At 43.4% G+C, this 18,084-nt stretch overlaps 1 protein-coding gene across 1 annotated transcript in view; it reads right to left on the bottom strand.

Moving 5' to 3' along the window:
- LOC109888873 (genetic suppressor element 1) overlaps positions 1-14,723 on the bottom strand; it is a 49,237-nt gene extending 34,514 nt beyond the window's left edge. Inside the window, exon 1 of the mRNA XM_020480038.2 lies at positions 14,558-14,723. The gene's annotated coding sequence lies outside the window, so the exon portion shown is untranslated. The remainder of the gene's footprint in view (positions 1-14,557) is intronic.
- Between the last annotated feature and the right edge of the window lie 3,361 nt (positions 14,724-18,084).

Raw genomic sequence — 18,084 nt, 5'->3', positions numbered from 1 at the left:
AAATGAACGTTTAACAAGGCACACCTGTTCATTGAAATGCATTCCAGGTGACTAACTCATGAAGTTGATTGAGAGAATGCCAAGAGTGTGCAAAGCTGTCATCAAGGCAAAGGGTGGCTACTTAAAAGAATCAAAAACACAGTTTTTTTTTGTTACTACATGATTCCATATGTGTTATTTGATAGTTTTTATGTATTCACTATTATTCCACAATGTAGAAAATAGATAAAAAATAAAGAAAACCTTGGAATGAGTAGGTGTGTCCAAACCTTTGACTGGTACTGTATACATTTACAAAAAAAACATGGGGAATGGAAATGATGCAGAAAGAGAGAGAGAGAGAGAGATTTCCATTATGCACAAACTATTCAACAATTCAAGCAAATTTTCTTCTAAAACATATTCCAATACTGAATAATGCAAACAAACCACATTACACTCTTGAATAATGCAACAATCCACAAGCATGTGCAGACAATTCAAGGGTTTATTTTCTTGAACTTAAACATTCAATTAGCTGACATTACACAGCTAACTCCTGCTAGGTAGCTAGTTAACGAACAACATGCTTCATGATCAAGTAATGTTAGCATATCAATAATTAACGTTTACCCCTCCCATACAAATATAAAAGTACAGTAATGTTATCATACAGTGTCATTCATATTATAATATAGGTTACACAGCTAGGTTATGTTAGCTAGCTAGCTAGCTAACTAAACAAAGTAATTTCTGCATCCTCACATTGCCACATGAATGCTGACATTTAGCTGAACCTTAGCTAGACAGGAGCTCTTGCACTAGCTACTGTACCATATTAAAGTTAAATCAGCCTTCATTTGATCAATTTCATGGATGTTATTATGAGGTTAAAGCAAATTGTGACTGAAAACGTTGATAATTCCCTGGGGCCTCGGGAAAATTATGTGTAATTTTCACACAAAATGTCTGTGTGCACCATTTCTTAAAAGTCTTCGAACTTACAAAAATATTGAGATTTATAAACTTGGCACACGCCATACATGTTTCCCGTTATAAAATCAGACCTATCATAAAACTGTGTGTGTGAACCAGAATTTAGACTCCACCTTGAAAACTCCTCCATTTTTTATTTCACCTTAATTTAACCAGGTAGGCTAGTTGAGAAGTTCTCATTTACAACCACGACCTGGCCAAGATAAAGCAAAGCAGTGCGACACAAACAACAACACAGAGTTAAACATGGAATAAACAAACATACAGTCAATAACACAATAGAAAAAAATTATATAAAGGAGTAAGATAAGGGAGGTAAGGCAATAAATAGGCCATAGTGGCAAAAAAATACAATTTAGCAATTAAACACCACAGTGATAGATGTGCAGAAGATGAATGTGCAAGTAGAGATACTGGGGTGCAAAGGAGAAGAAAAACAATAACAGTATGGGGATGAGGTAGTTGGATGGGTTATTTACAAGATGGGCTATGTACAGGTGTAGTGATCTGTGAGCTGCTCTGACAGCTGATGCTTAAAGTTAGTGAGGGAGACATGAGTCTCCAGCTTCAGTGATTTTTGCAATTTGTTCCAGTCATTGGCAGCAGAGAACTGGAAGGAAAGGCAGCCAAAGGAGGAATTGGCTTTGGGGGTGACCAGTGAGATATACCTGCTGGAGCACATGTTATGGGTGGGTGCTGCTATGGTGACCAGTGAGCTGAGATAAGGCAGGGCTTTACCTAGAAAATACTTATAGATGACCTGGAGCCAGTGGGTTTGGTGACGAATATGAAGCAAGGGCCAGCCAATGGGAGCATACAGGTCGCAGTGGTGAGTAGTATATGGGGCTTTGGTGACAAAACGGATGGCACTGTGATAGGCTGCATCCAATTTGCTGAGCAGAGTGTTGGAGGCTATTTTGTAAATTACATCGCCAAAGATCGGTAGGATAGTCAGTTTTACGAGGGTAAGTTTGGCAGCATGAGTGAAAGATGCTTTGTTGCAAAATGGGAAGGCAATTCTAGATTTAATTTTGGATTGGAGATGCTTAATGTGAGTCTGGAAGGAGAGTTTACAGTCTAACCAGACAAACAATGTATTTGTAGATGTCCACATATTCTAAGTCAGAACCGTTCAGAGTAGTGATGCTGGACAGGCAGGCAGGTGCTGGTAGCGATCAGTTGAAGAGCATGGATTTAGTTTTACTTGCATTTAAGAGCAGTTGGAGGCCACGGAAGGAGAGTTGTATGGCATTGAAGCTCATCTGGAGGTTTGTTAACACAGTGTCCAAAGAAGGGCCAGAAGTATACAGAATGGTATCGTCTGCATAGAGGTGGATCAAAGAATCACCAGCAGCAAGAATTCCATCATTGATGTATATAGAGAAAAGAGTCTGCCTGAGAATTGAATCCTGTGGCACCCCCATAGAGACTGCCAGAGGTCCGGACAACAGGCCCTCCGATTTGACACACTGAACTCTGTCTGAGAAGTAGTTAGTGAATCAGGTGAGGCAGTAATTTGAGAAACCAAAGTTGTTGAGTCTCCCGATAAGAATGTGGTGATTGACAGAGTCGAAAGCCTTGGCCAGGTCTATGAATACAGCTGCACAGTGTTGTCTCTTATCGTGGAGGTTATCGGGGTTGGCAGAGTCTGCTAAAGCACCGAATAAAACAAACTTAGGGAGGAGGCTTCAAATGTTAACATGCATGAAACCAAAGCTTTTACGGTTACAGAAGTCAACAAATGAGAAGGGAATGGGAGTGGAGCTAGGCACTGCAGGCCCTGGATTAACCTCTACATCACCAGAGGAGCAGTGGAGGAGTAGGATAAGGGTACGGCTAAAAGCTATAAGAACTTGTCGTCTAGAACGTTCGGAACAGAGTAAAAGGAGCAGGTTTCTGGGCGCGGTAGAATAGATTCAATGCATAAATTACAGACAAAGGTATGGTAGGATGTGAATACAGTGGAAGTAAACCTAGGCATTGAGTGACGATGAGAGAGGTATTGTCTCTAGAGACATCAATTAAGCCAGGAGAAGTCACCGCATGTGTGGCAGATGGGACAAAAGGGTTAGCTGAGTCATATAGAGCAGGGCTGGAGGCTCTATAGTGAAATAAGACAATAGTCACTAATCAAAACTGCAATGGACAAGGAATATTGACATTAGGGAGAGGCATGTGTAGCCGAGTGATCATAGGGTTTACTGAGTAGCTGGGCAGGCTGGAGACACGGCGATTCAGACAGCTAGCGGGCCGGGGCTAGCAGACTAGTAGAAGGGCCTTAGAGGGACATCGCGATGGAAGAAGTCTGTTGCAGCACCCTCGTGCGGTTACATTGGCAGACCAAGTCGTGATGGATCAGCAGGGGTCCGTGTAGTAAAAGCTTCCAGGCCAATTGGCAAAGTAGGTATAGTGGCCCAAGAAATTGGTTGTTGGACCTCTTCAGCTAACAGTCCGGTATGCGCTAGAAAGCTAGCGGGCCATGGCTAGCAGGCTAGCAGATGGGCATTCAAGGGACGTCGCGACGGAGGAGCCTGTTGAAAACCCCCCTCGGGCAGATTACATCGGTAGTCCAGTCGTGATTGATCGGCAGGGCTCTGTATCGGCAATTAAAAGGGTCCAGGCCAATTGGCAAAATAGGTATTGTAGCCCAAGGAGTGCTGATGGACCTCTTCAGCTAGCCGGGAGATGGGTTTAGCATAGGCTAGCTGCAGGCTAATTGGTGCTTACTTCAGGACAGAGACGTTAGTCAGGAGAAGCCAATCTGATAGCAGCTAGCTAGCTGCGATGATCCAGGTGAAGAGGTTCAAAGCTTGCGGTAGGAATCCGGAGATACGGAGAAAAAGAAGTCCGAACAGCTCTGGGATGAATCGCGAAGTGCAGACTGGCAGGAGTTGTCCGGGCTAAAGGTAAGCTGATGACCGCTATCAGTGGCTAGCTGACTACGAGCTAGTAGCTAGTTAGCTGGCTAGCTTCTGTTGGGGGTTCCGGTTCTAAAGTAAAGAAAATAGCAGATCCATACCACATTGGGTGAGGCGTGTTGCAGGAGAGTATGTTGAAGTTGGGGCTAAGAAAAATATTTTTATATATATAAATATATATAAAATATATACATATAAAGATATATACACGGGATACGACAAGACGAAGACGAAGACAAAGACGCCTGACTGCTACGCCATCTTGGATAATTCACCTTTTATGGTGACAACAACGCCCTTATTTGCTGTATAATTTGGAACTATTCGAATTAGGCCACGGCATGCTAAAGACAAATTGTTGTTCAATATTCAGTTGATGAGTAGATTATTGGGTTTGTATGTCCTGCCTTAGTATAGGCTCTGAGATTAAATAGGCAATAATGTCACGCTCCTAGCGCACAGCAATACTGTAGCCTACCCATAGTGTCAAATACATACACTACCAGTCTATTTACTGTGTTGGCAGAATGTTTGAATATCTTGCAGTAATTGTGCACGTGACAATAAAAACTAGAAACTTGATACATAGGCCAATGTAAGATCAGCTGTTAAATTTGACTGTATACCGTTATTATAAACTATGATATTGCAAAACTTGGACTACATATAGCCTATCTATTTACTAGGCTTCTAGGCTACATGGTATTTTGTTGTATTGCTCTTTCGGGAATATAAACCCATCACGGCCAGAAAAGGTGACTAATATTATATATTCGGCAATGGCTATGAATATAAATCGGAAATAGATTCTTATGTCTAGTCATAATATTACTTTGTCAATTTATTTTAGATGCTAAAAATAAAACAGATTTTCACTCTTCGCACTAAATGGCAAATGGTTGAATTCTTGTTAATATGTTTCCCTGGTTTAGTTTTTTATGAATAATCTTTTCATCATAGCCCCCATTTGTACAAAATACTTACTTGCCAGCTTGCAATACAATATTTCAACCACTGACAGATGTGCATACGCATGATCTAAAGTTTGCGGGAAGTGAGCACATTCTCACATTAAGTTATATATATATATATGATAACGCAATTAAATAAATGATTCCCTCTTTGCTGCAATTTTCCCTATCTTTGCCTATGTTACCCTGGCCTTGCTGCCTTTTTTCCAGTTGCAAGTTCATAGCATCCTGCATCCCACTGCTGGTTCACTTTTGAAGCTAAGCAGGGTTGGTCTCTGGATCGGAAACCAGATGTAGCTGGAAGTAATGAAAATAATAATGTGTACAAATAAACGTGAAAAAAATGTATTTTTCTTCACGAGGGAAAAACGTGAAAAATGTATGTAAAACTTCACACGTGTCCAAAAACCACGTTTTTCACTTGAAATTGTTCACGTGCTTTTTGTTTGGTCATGGGCTCTTTCCCTCACAATCTTCTCTTCTGTTTTGAACACTGATCTGGAAGGACTACGCACTTAGAAAACAAGGTGCTATATAGAACCTAAAAGGGTTCTTTGGCTGTCCCCATAGGAGAACCCTTTGAAAAACTATTTTTTGATTACAGGTAGAACCATTTTGGTTCCAGGTAGAACCCTTTTGGGTTACATTTAGAACCCTTTCCACAGAGGGTTCTACCTGGAACTAAAAAGGGTTATCCTATGGGGACAGCCGAAGAACCCTTTCGGAACCATTTTCTCTAAGAGTGCAGATAGGTTAAAGCTTTACTTCTGTACACCTATCCAGTCCTTTCACCTAGGATCAAGTAATGAAAGAAAGCTAGGAAACCAGGAAAAGAAAGAGCAATAAAGGGAAAGAGAGGGGGGGGGGTTGTAGAATTGGGACTGAGCCTATACTGGTTCTGTTCCTGTAGTCTCCCATTGGAGAACAATAACAGAACCGTTCTATGGGCAGTTTGTCAGCATAATCACACTGTAATCACTGTTTCTGTGATAAGAGCTGCTTATCATTGTCTCTAGGATTAGGAGAGCTCTCATGAAACAGTGTTATATTCTCTCTGTCTCTCTGTCTCTCTCTCTTTCTCTCTTTCTCTCTCTCAATTCAGTTAAATTCAAATGAGCTTTATTGGCATGGGAAACGTGTACATTGCCAAAGCAAACAACATCAACAAAAAAACAACATCAACACATTAAAGTAAACATTGCACTCATAAAGGTTTTAAAATAGACGTTTCAAATGTTTTATTATCAGCTATGGACAGTGTTTTTAACAATGTATAACTAGTTGTAGTACGAATAGTAGGGGAAGATAAGTAAACAGATCAAAATTGGTGGTATTCATAATGTTGTTTGTGCTCCACTGTTGCCCTGTTTTCATGGCAACGGGCCACGAATCTTGCTACTGTGATTGCACATTGCAGTATTTTTCCTAACAGTTATGTGAGTTTATCAATGTTTGATTTGTTTTCAAATTCTTTATGGGTTTGTTGTATCTGTGGGAAATATGTGTCTCTAATATGGTCATACCTTTGACAGGAGGTATGGAAGTGCATCTCAGTCCACGTCATTTTGTGAGTAGTGTGCACATAGCCTTTCCTCTCTCAAGAGCCAAGTCTGCCTATGGCAACCTCTCTCAATAACAAGGCTATGCTCATTGGGTCTGTACATAGTAAAGGATTTTCTTTGTTTAGGGCCAGATAACATTCCAGTTTGCTCTGTTTTTTGGTTGATTCTGGGGTGTCAAGTAATTATCTTTTTGTTTTCTCATAATTTGTTTGGGTCTAATTGTGTTGCTGTCCTGGGGCTCTGTTGGGTCTTTATGTGAACAGAGATCCAGAACCAGCTGGCCGAGGGGACTCTTCTCTAGGTTAATATCGCTGTAGGTAAGGGCTTTGTGGTGGAATGTGTGGACATCGCTTCCTTTTAGGTGGTTGTAGAATTTAACAGATCTTTTCAGGATTTGGATATTTAGTAGGTATGTTCTTAATTCTGCTCTGCATGCATTGTTTGGAGTTTTGCAATGAACATGAAGGATATTTTTGCACGAGTCTCACTCAATTGGGTGTTTGTCCCATTTTTTGAATGCTTGGTTGGTGAGTGGACCCCAGACCTCACAACCATAGAGAGCAATGGCTTCTATAAGTGATTTAAGTATTTTTAGCCAGATCCTAATTGGGATGTCGAGTTCCATGTTCCTTTTGATGGCATGGAATGTATTTTTTGCCATGTCTCTTAAATCGTTCAGAGTTTTGTGGAAGTTACCTCTGGTGTTGATGTTTAGGCCGAGGTAGCACATGAGGTTGGTGGCAACTTAATTGGGGAGGACGGGCACGTGGTAATGGCTGGAGCCGAATGAGTGGAATGTATCAAATACATTGTTCCCATGTGTTTGATGCCATTCCATTTGCTCCAGACATTTTTATGATCCATCCTCCACTCAGCAGAGGTAGGTATAATTATTTGTGTGCTCTAGGGCAATGGTATCTAGATAGTATTTGTATTTGTTGTCCTGGCAACTGGACCTTTTTTTGGAACACCATTATTTATGTCTTAATGAGATTTACTGTCAGGGCCAAGGTCTGACCGAATCTGTGCAGAAGGTCTGTAGGCCCTCCTTGGTTGGAGACAGAAGCACCAGATCATCTGCAAACAATAAACATTTGACTTCAGAGTCTACTATGGTGAGGACGGGTGCTGCAGACTGCTCCAGTGCCCTCACCAATGGGGCTCAAGCTGCATCCCTGTCTCACGCCATGGCTCTGAGGAAAGATATATGTGTACAAGGATTGTATAATATCTCATGATCTCCCGCAACACTGCTTTCCATCAATTTGTATCGCAGACGCTCATGCCAAATTGAGTCAAAAGCTTTTTTGAAATCAACAAACCATGAAAAGACTTTGCTTTTGGTAGGTTTTTTTGTTGTCAATTAGGGTGTGCAGGATGTATATACGTGGGGTCTGCTGTTGATGATACTGCAGAGGATTTCTCCTAGGTTACTATTGACGCAGATTCAAGAGCTGAGGACAATGTTGAAGAGTTTAAGAATAGCCCATTTGAATTTGTGATCTTTGTATTTTATAATTTTGCTTAGTATACCATCAACACCGCAGTCCTTTTTGGGTTGGAGGGTTTGTATTTTGGCTCATCCAATGTAATTGGAGAGTTCTGGTAGTCTTTAATAGCTGATTTGCAAATGATCATGTATATGTGTTTGCTCTTGGTTCTTTGTTATATGGCAGAAAATGCTGGCGAAGTGGTTTATCCATACATCTCAATTTTGGATAGATAACGCTTCATGTTGTTGTTTGTTTAGTTTGTTCCAATTTCCCAGAAGTGATTTGATTCTATGGATTCTTCAATCACAATGAGCTGTTTTCTGACATTCTGACATTCCTTCTTTTCTCTTAGTGTATTTATGGACTGTTTTAGTGTTTCCGCATAGTGAAGGTGTAGGTTCAGGATTTCTGGGTCTCTGTGTTTTTGGTTGGATAGGTTTCACAATTTCTTTCTTAGGTTTTTGCATTCTTCATCAAACCATTTATTGTTGTTATTAGTTTTCTTGGGTTTTCTGCTAGAATTGTTTTAATTTGATATGTTAGCTGATAAGTCACATATACTGTCCATCTGATCTACAGTGGGGCAAAAAAGTATTTAGTCAGCCACCAATTGTGCAAGTTCTCACACTTAAAAAGATGAGAGAGGCCTGTAATTTTCATCATAGGTACACTTCAACTATGACAGACAAAATGAGAAACAAAAATACAGAAAATCACATTGTAGGATTTTTATGAATTTATTTGCAAATTATGGTGGAAAATAAGTATTTGGTCACCTACAAACAAGCAAGATTTCTGGCTCTCACAGACCTGTAACTTCTTCTTTAAGAGGCTCCTCTGTCCTCCACTCGTTACCTGTATTAATGGAACCTGTTTGAACTTGTTATCAGTATAAAAGACACCTGTCCACAACCTCAAACAGTCACACTCCAAACTCCACTATGGCCAAGACCAAAGAGCTGTCAAAGGACACCAGAAACAAAATTGTAGACCTGCACCAGTCTGGGAAGACTGAATCTGCAAAAGGTAAGCAGCTTGGTTTGAAAAAAATCAACTGTGGGAGCAATTATTAGGAAATGGAAGACATACAAGACCACACAAGACCACAAAAATCCCAGAACCACACGGGGGGACCTAGTGAATGACCTGCAGAGAGCTGGGACCAAAGTAACAAAGCCTACCATCAGTAACACACTACGCCGCCAGGGACTCAAATCCTGCAGTGCCAGACGTGTCCCCCTGCTTAAGCCAGTACATGTCCAGGCCCGTCTGAAGTTTGCTAGAGAGCATTTGGATGATCCAGAAGAAGATTGGGAGAATGTCATATGGTCAGATGAAACCAAAATATAACTTTTTGGTAAAAACTCAACACGTCGTGTTTGGAGGACAAAGAATGCTGAGTTGCATCCAAAGAACACCATACCTACTGTGAAGCATGGGGGTGGAAACATCATGCGTTGGGGCTGTTTTTCTGCAAAGGGACCAGGACCACTGATCCGTGTAAAGGAAAGAATGAATGGGGCCATGTATCGTGAGATTTTGAGTGAAAACCTCCTGCCATCAGCAAGGGCATTGAAGACGAAACGTGGCTGGGTCTTTCAGCATGACAATGATCCCAAACACACTGCCCGAGCAATGAAGGAGTGGCTTCGTAAGAAGCATTTCAAGGTCCTGGAGTGGCCTAGCCAGTATCCAGATCTCAATCCCATAGAAAATCTTTGGAGGGAGTTGAAAGTCCATGTTGCCCAGCAGCAGCACCAAAACATCACTGCTCTAGAGGAGATCTGCATGGAGGAATGGGCCAAAATACCAGCAACAGTGTGTGAAAACCTTGTGAAGATTTACAGAAAACGTTTGACCTCTGTCATTGCCAACAAAGGGTATATAACAAAGTATTGAGAAACTTTTGTTATTGACCAAATACTTATTTTCCACCATAATTTGCAAATAAATTAATAAAAAATCCTACAATGTGATTTTCTGGATTTTTTTTCCTAATTTTGTCTGTCATAGTTGAATTGTACCTATGATGAAAATTACAGGCCTCTCTCATCTTTTTAAGTAGGAGAACTTGCACAACTGGTGGCTGACTAAATACTTTTTTGCCCCACTGTATACTATGCTTCTTGCAGGATGACAACGTCTGTATTTCTGATTTATTTTGTGAAGTCTGGGTTACTGCTCTTTAGGCCAAAGGCAGATTAACTCTCAGACCTTGTATATTCCAGGATGAGATAGTAAAATCTGGTGCCTGGTGGTGCTGTGGTCTTGATTTAGGTCCTCTCGGCGTGGGTCCTCTCAACGTGGGTCCTCTAGGTGCAGGTTCATGGGGAACCCTCGCAGGTCTGAGTGGGGTGTCCATTGCTCTGTTGCTCTTGTGTGAGGTGCTGGGGCTGCAGCAGAGGAAGATGTCTTTAAGGCTTCTTGCAAAAGTAGGGACTGTTGCTTTGTATAGGTGGACCTGGTCATAAAGACTGTTGAAGTCCAGGAAATTCTTGCTTTTACCCTGCTGTATGGTAGCAGGGTGAAAGTATTTTCACTGTAACAGGGTGGAGATAACCACTTCTGAGTTGGAGAAAGTGGAAGAAGCTTTTTCAATCACGGCCTTGAGTGCTGTGGCCACCCTTTCCTGCTGTGCTCTCAGGTCGTCTGCGCCTTTGTGAATTATTATGTGGCTGGGTGACCTTAGTTGGTCTTCAGATAGCAGGTCTAGGTCACACTGGGTGTTTGGGCACCAGAGTTTAGACACTGTGTGCCCCTCTCTCTTCCTCGCTCCTTCTTTCTCTATGTGTGTTGTGTTTGCTCAGGAGGCTGTGGTCTAAATCCAGTGGGTTGACACCTGGTTACCCAGCCTTAGGGCCTTGGACTGACTGTCTGTGAGGAACAGACGGTCTGTATCTCAGTGGTCTACAGCAGAATCATACTCATCTTGTCTCTCCTCTCCACGCATGCACGCACGCACACACACACACACACACACACACACACATTTACAAACACCACAATACACAAACCGCTCCTCACTAACAGGTGTTTAATACAGAGAGTACCAAGGGGGAAAGTAAGTTGGTGCATTCAAACATTAAGTCATATAACTGAGTAACTTCAGGATGTTTTTAGCATAAATACCCGGAACAATGTATTAGATTGTATGATTATAATCTGCTTATAAACAATTATTGGTTCATTTGTTTACCGTTTGTAAGTTGTTTGTAAATCATTATCATGCTGAATCAAAATGCAGAGTTAAGAATTCAAATAGAATAGGCCCATACAGTTTTGTAAAGGGAAGTGAACGGTAAAGCACCCAGCCAGGTCTGTTAAAGATTGACTTTGAAATTGGATGTCTATCTATGTCCTGAGGACATTGGGAACTGCATTCAAAACCAGACACTAGGGGCAACAGTGAGTGCAATTACAATCAAGTAGGTACAGTTGAAGTCGGAAGTTTACATACACCTTAAACATTTAAACTCAGTTTTTCACAATTCCTGACATTTAATCCTAGTAAAAAAAGTCCCTGTCTTAGGTCAGTTAGGATCACCACTTTATTTTAAGAATGTGAAATGTAGAGATAGTAGAGTAGTTAGTAGAGAGAATGGTTTATTTCAGCTTGTATTTCTTTCATCACATTCCCAGTGGATCAGAAGTTTACATGCACTCAATTAGTATGTGGTAGCATTGCCCTTAAATTATTTAACTTGGGTCAAACATTTTGGTTAGCCTTCCACAAGCTTCCCACAATAAGTTGGGTGAATTTTGGCCCATTCCTCCTGACAGAGCTGGTGTAACTGAGTCAGGTTTGTAGGCCTCCTTGCTCACACATGCATTTTCAGTTCTGCCCACACATTTTCTATAGGATTGAGGTCAGGGCTTTGTGATGGCCACTCCAATACCTTGACTTTGTTGTCCTGAAAGCCATTTTGCCACAACTTTGGAAGTATGCCTGGGGTCATTGTCCATTTGGAAGACCCATTTGCGACCAAACTTTAACTTCCTGACTGATGTCTTGAGATGTTGCTTCAATATATCCACGTAATTGTCCTGCCTCATGATGCCATCTATTTTGTGAAGTGCACCAGTCCCTCCTGCAGCAAAGCACCCCCACAACCTGATGCTGCCACCCCGTGCTTCAAGGTTGGTATGGTGTCCTTCGGCTTGCAAGCCTCCCCCTTTTTCCTCCAAACATAACGATGGTCATCATGTTCAAACAGTTCCATTTTTGTTTCATCAGACCAGAGGACATTTCTCCAAAAAGTATGATCTTTGTCCCCATGTGCAGTTGCAAACCGTAGTCTGGCATTTTATGTCGGTTTTGGAGCAGTGACTTCTTCCTTGCTAAGCGGCCTTTCAGGTTATGTCGATTTAGGACTCGTTTTACTGTGGATATAGATACTTTGTACCAGTTTCCTCCAGCATCTTCACAAGGTCCTTTGCTGTTGTTCTGGGATTGATTTGCACTTTTCGCACCAAAGTACGTTCATCTCTAAGAGACAGAACGCCTCTCTTCCTGAGCGGTATGACGGCTGCGTGGTCCGATGTGTCACACCCTGACCATAGTTTGCTTTGTATGTTTCTATGTTTTGTTTGGTCAGGGTGTGATCTGAGTGGGCATTCTATGTTGGATGTCTAGTTTGTCTGTTTCTGTGTTTGGGCCTGATATGGTTCTCAATCAGAGGCAGGTGTTAGTCATTTGTCTCTGATTGGGAACCATATTTGGGTAGCCTGTTTTGTTTGGGGTTTTGTGGGTGGTTGTTTCCGTTTCACCACACAGGACTGTTTCGGTTTTCACATTTATTGTTTTGTATATTTGTATTGTTTTCCCGGTATTCGTCTTGATTAAAGATATTTAACCCTAACCACGCTGCGTTTTGGTCCGCCTCTCTTCCCAGGTAGAAAACCGTTACACCATGGTGTTTATACTTGTGTACTATTGTTTGTACAGATGAATGTGGTACCTTCAGGCATTTGGAAATTGCTCCCAAGGATGGACCAGACTTGTGGAGGTCTGCAATTTTTTTCTGAGGTGTTTGCTGATTTCTTTTGATTTTCCCATGATGTCAAGCAAAGAGGCACTGAGTTTGAAGGTAGGCCTTGAAATACATCCACAGGTACACCTCCAATTGACTCAAATGATGTCAATTAGCCTATCAGAAGCTTCTAAAGCCATTACATAATTTTCTGGAATTTTCCAAGCTGTTTAAAGACAATCAACTTAGTGTATGTAAACTTCTGACCCACTGGAATTGTGATACAGTGAAATAATCTATCTGTTGGTAAAAATTACCTGTGTCATGCACAAAGTAGATGTCCTAACAGACTTGCCAAAACTATAGTTTAACAATACATTTGTGGAGTGGTTGAAAAACAAGTTTTAATGACTCCAACCAAAGTGTATGTAAACTTCCGACTTCAACTGTAAGTAAATCCTATGACTGGATCTGAAGATTGTCTTCGATCCCAGTCGTGGACACTGTTTTTGTATTTTATTTTTATTTTAACCTTATCCAAAACCTTAACCATTTGGAATGAGTGCGTAAACTTAACCCTTAACTTTGACATTTTACGTTTGGAGAAATGGAACGATACAGAGTAGCAAGAGCAACTAAAACTCTTTGAAATTTGACGTTGGGAGAACGTGGTTGAACGTCTAGTTCTGCAGTGAGATTGTGAGATCTTGTTGAATGCACCTGTGCAGTCCAGGCAGACACCAGTGCACGGCAGGTAGCCTTGCAGCCACCTAGGTGAAAAATCTGATGTGCTCTTGTGCAAGGCACTTAACCCTAATTGCTCCTGTAAGTTCCTCTGGATAAGAATGTTTGCTAAAACACTTTTTTTCCTAAATCCTATAGGAGAGGAGACTTGTTGGTTTAGTGTAGGCTACTCTACCCCTGCTGAACAGCTGCTCTACCATAGGTCAGCTGCACATTGTGTGTGTGTGTGTGAAATGGCTTATCTCCTCTGCTGCTCCACACCTGCTACAACACTATCTACCCGTCTGTGGGAAAGTGTGTGTGTGTTTGGCCTACTCTACCTGCTGGGAGTATAGCCTACACACAAAGCATATCTGATCCATTTGAATGCAGAGCAATGAGGCTGGCGCCATTAAAGTAGATAAACATGATGGTGCTGTTAAAGGTCCCTTCTACCTACAGAGGAACTTATGTAACATACACCCTCATGAGTAGCTACTCTTCATGGAGTAATGACTTTCCAACCACACAGCTAAACAAGGACTTGCTTGGCCCTCTGTTTGACTAAGGACTAGTTTGCCAGCTACTGAACTTCCACAGCAAACATTGACACAAGCTGTTATTGACTGGGCTACGCTTCAATTCTATAATTTAAAAAAAACATAAATGGGTATTAGATTAATCGTATAAAACATACCACAAGAACGAGAGAAAGAGAGAGATCCATCCTCACTACAGACATACTGTACCACAGCGGTAGCCTACATGGAGAGCGCAGAGACGAAGACCGCCGCGGCATCAGCAGTGCGTATCTTTCCCTCTATCTGATTCAATCAACTTCTGGAGCAATAACACACATTTCACACGTAGGCTAACCACATAAATTAACGAGGTACACGAGCACTAAACGCCCATATACTACTTACACTAGTTTAGGCTACTTACCGCGTAAACAGAGACGGTTAAATCCTCGGTTTTGCGTTAATCCCAGTATAAAAGACGAACCATCGGCTACCGCTGTTCCTTGGCATAGACTCAGATGAAATAGCGAGGTGTACTCTACCACACTCTCTCTTTCTCGCGCGCGTTCGCGCGAGCTTTCTTTCTCTCTCTCTGTTTCTGTCTCTCAATTCAATTCAAGGGCTTTATTGGCATGGGAAACATGAGTTATCATTGCCAAAGCAAGTGAGGTAGATAATATATAAAGTGAAATAAACAATAAAAATTAACAGTAAACATTACACATACAGAAGTTTCAAAACAATAAAGACATTACAAATGTCATATTATATATATATATATATATATATGTGTATATGTGTGTGTTTTAACAATGTACAAATGGTAAAGGACACAAGATAAAATAAATAAGCATATAAATATGGGTTGTATTTACAATGGTGTGTGTTCTTCACTGGTTGCCCTTTTCTCATGGCAACAGGTCACAAATCTTGCTGCTGTGATGGCACACTGTGGAATTTCACCCAGTAGATATGGGAGTTTATCAAAATTTGATTTGTTTTCGAATTCTTTGTGGATCTGTGCAATCTGAGGGAAATATGTCTCTCTAATATGGTCATACATTGGGCAGGAGGTTAGGAAGTGCAGCTCAGTTTCCACCTCATTTTGTGGGCAGTGAGCACATAGCCTGTCTTCTCTTGAGAGCCATGTCTGCCTACGGCGGCCTTTCTCAATAGCAAGGCTATGCTCACTGAGTCTGTACATAGTCAAAGCTTTCCTTAATTTTGGGTCAGTCACAGTGGTCAGGTATTCTGCCGCTGTGTACTCTCTGTGTAGGGCCAAATAGCATTCTAGTTTGCTCAGTTTTTTTGTTAATTCTTTCCAATGTGTCAAGTAATTATCTTTTTGTTTTCTCATGATTTGGTTGGGTCTAATTGTGCTGCTGTCCTGGGACTCTGTAGGGTGTGTTTGTGAACAGAGCCCCAGGACCAGCTTGCTTAGGGGACTCTTCTCCAGGTTCATCTCTCTGTAGGTGATGGCTTTGTTGTGGAAGGTTTGGGAATCGGTTCCTTTTAAGTGGTTATAGAATTTAACGGCTCTTTTCTGGATTTTGATAATTAGTGGGTATCGGCCTAATTCTGCTCTGCATGCATTATTTGGTGTTCTACGTTGTACACGGAGGATATTTTTGCAGAATTCTGCGTGCAGAGTCTCAATTTGGTGTTTGTCCCATTTTGTGAAGTCTTGGTTGGTGAATGGACCCCCAGACCTCACAACCATAAAGGGCAATGGGCTCTATGGGCTCTCCAAGTATTTTTAGCCAAATCCTAATTGGTATGTTGAAATTTGTTTCTTTTGATTCTTTCTGTCTCTCTCTCTCGCTGTCTCTCTGTCTCTCTGTCTCTCTCTCTCTCTCGCTGTCTCTCTCTGGCTCTCTCTCTCGCTGGCTCTCTCTCTCGCTGGCTCTCTCTCTCTCGCTGGCTCTCTCTCTCTCGCTGGCTCTCTCTCTCTCGCTGGCTCTCTCTCTCTCGCTGGCTCTCTCTCTCTCGCTGGCTCTCTCTCTCTCGCTGGCTCTCTCTCTCTCTCTCGCTGGCTCTCTCTCTCTCTCTCGCTGGCTCTCTCTCTCTCTCTCGCTGGCTCTCTCTCTCTCTCTCGCTGGCTCTCTCTCTCTCTCTCGCTGGCTCTCTCTCTCTCTCTCGCTGGCTCTCTCTCTCTCTCTCGCTGGCTCTCTCTCTCTCTCTCGCTGGCTCTCTCTCTCTCTCTCGCTGGCTCTCTCTCTCGCTGGCTCTCTCTCTCTCTCTCGCTGGCTCTCTCTCTCTCTCTCGCTGGCTCTCTCTCTCTCTCGCTGGCTCTCTCTCTCGCTGGCTCTCTCTCTCTCTCTCTGGCTCTCTCTCTCTCTCTCTGGCTCTCTCTCTCTCTCTCTGGCTCTCTCTCTCTCTCTCTGGCTCTGGCTCTCTCTCTCGCTCTCTCTCTCGCTGTCTCTCTGTCGCTCTCTCTCTCGCTGTCTCTCTGTCGCTCTCTCTCTCGCTGTCTCTCTGTCGCTCTCTCTCTCGCTGTCTCTCTGTCGCTCTCTCTCTCGCTGTCTCTCTGTCGCTCTCTCTCTCGCTGTCTCTCGCTGGCTCTCTCTGGCTGTCTCTGGCTCTCTCTGGCTCTCTCTGGCTGTCTCTGGCTCTCTCTCGCTGGCTCTCGCTGGCTCTCTCTGGCTCTCTCTGGCTCTCTCTGGCTCTCTCTGGCTCTCTCTCTCTCGCTGTCTCTCTCCTCGCTGTCTCTCTCTCTCTCGCTCTCTCTCTCTCTCTGTCTCTCTCTGTCGCTCTCTCGCTGTCTCTCTCTGTCGCTCTCTCTCTGGCTCTCTCTGTCGCTCTCTCTCTGGCTCTCTCTCTCGCTCTCTCTCTCGCTTTCTCTCTGTCGCTCTCTCTCTCGCTGTCTCTCTGTCGCTCTCTCTCTCGCTGTCTCTCTGTCGCTCTCTCTCTCGCTGTCTCTCTGTCGCTCTCTCTCTCGCTGTCTCTCTGTCGCTCTCTCTCTCGCTGTCTCTCTGTCGCTCTCTCTCTCGCTGTCTCTCTGTCGCTCTCTCTCTCGCTGTCTCTCTCTGGCTCTCTCTGGCTGTCTCTGGCTGTCTCTCGCTGGCTCTCGCTGGCTCTCTCTGGCTGTCTCTGGCTGTCTCTGGCTGTCTCTGGCTGTCTCTCTCTGGCTCTCTCTGGCTCTCTCTGGCTCTCTCTGGCTCTCTCTGGCTGTCTCTCTCTGGCTCTCTCTGGCTCTCTCTGGCTCTCTCTGGCTCTCTCTGGCTGTCTCTCGCTGTCTCTCTCTCTCTCGCTCTCTCTCTCTCGCTCTCTGGCTCTCTCGCTGTCTCTCTCTGTCGCTCTCTCGCTGTCTCTCTCTGTCGCTCTCTCTCTGGCTCTCTCTGTCGCTCTCTCTCTGGCTCTCTCTCGCTGGCTCTCTCTCGCTGTCTCTCTCTGGCTCTCTCTCTCGCTGTCTCTCTCTGGCTCTCTCTCTCGCTCTCTCTCTCGCTGTCTCTCTGTCGCTCTCTCTCTCGCTGTCTCTCTGTCGCTCTCTCTCTCGCTGTCTCTCTGTCGCTCTCTCTCTCTCGCTGTCTCTCTCTGTCGCTCTCTCTCTCGCTGTCTCTCTCTGTCGCTCTCTCTCTCGCTGTCTCTCTCTGGCTCTCTCTCTCGCTGTCTCTCTCTGGCTCTCTCTCTCGCTGTCTCTCTCTGGCTCTCTCTCTCGCTGTCTCTCTCTGGCTCTCTCTCTCTCTGGCTCTCTCTCTCTGGCTCTCTCTGGCTCTCTCTGGCTGTCTCTCGCTGGCTCTCTCTGGCTCTCTCTGGCTCTCTCTGGCTGTCTCTCGCTGTCTCTCTCTGGCTCTCTCTGGCTCTCTCTGGCTCTCTCTGGCTGTCTCTCGCTGTCTCTCGCTGGCTCTCTCTCGCTGTCTCTCTCTGGCTCTCTCTCGCTGTCTCTCTCTGGCTCTCTCTCTCTCTCTGGCTCTCTCGCTGTCTCTCTCTGTCGCTCTCTCGCTGTCTCTC

This window comes from Oncorhynchus kisutch, linkage group LG4, assembly GCF_002021735.2.
Source record: "Oncorhynchus kisutch isolate 150728-3 linkage group LG4, Okis_V2, whole genome shotgun sequence".
Lineage (NCBI taxonomy): Eukaryota > Metazoa > Chordata > Actinopteri > Salmoniformes > Salmonidae > Oncorhynchus > Oncorhynchus kisutch.
This window is presented reverse-complemented; position numbering and strand designations above follow the sequence as displayed.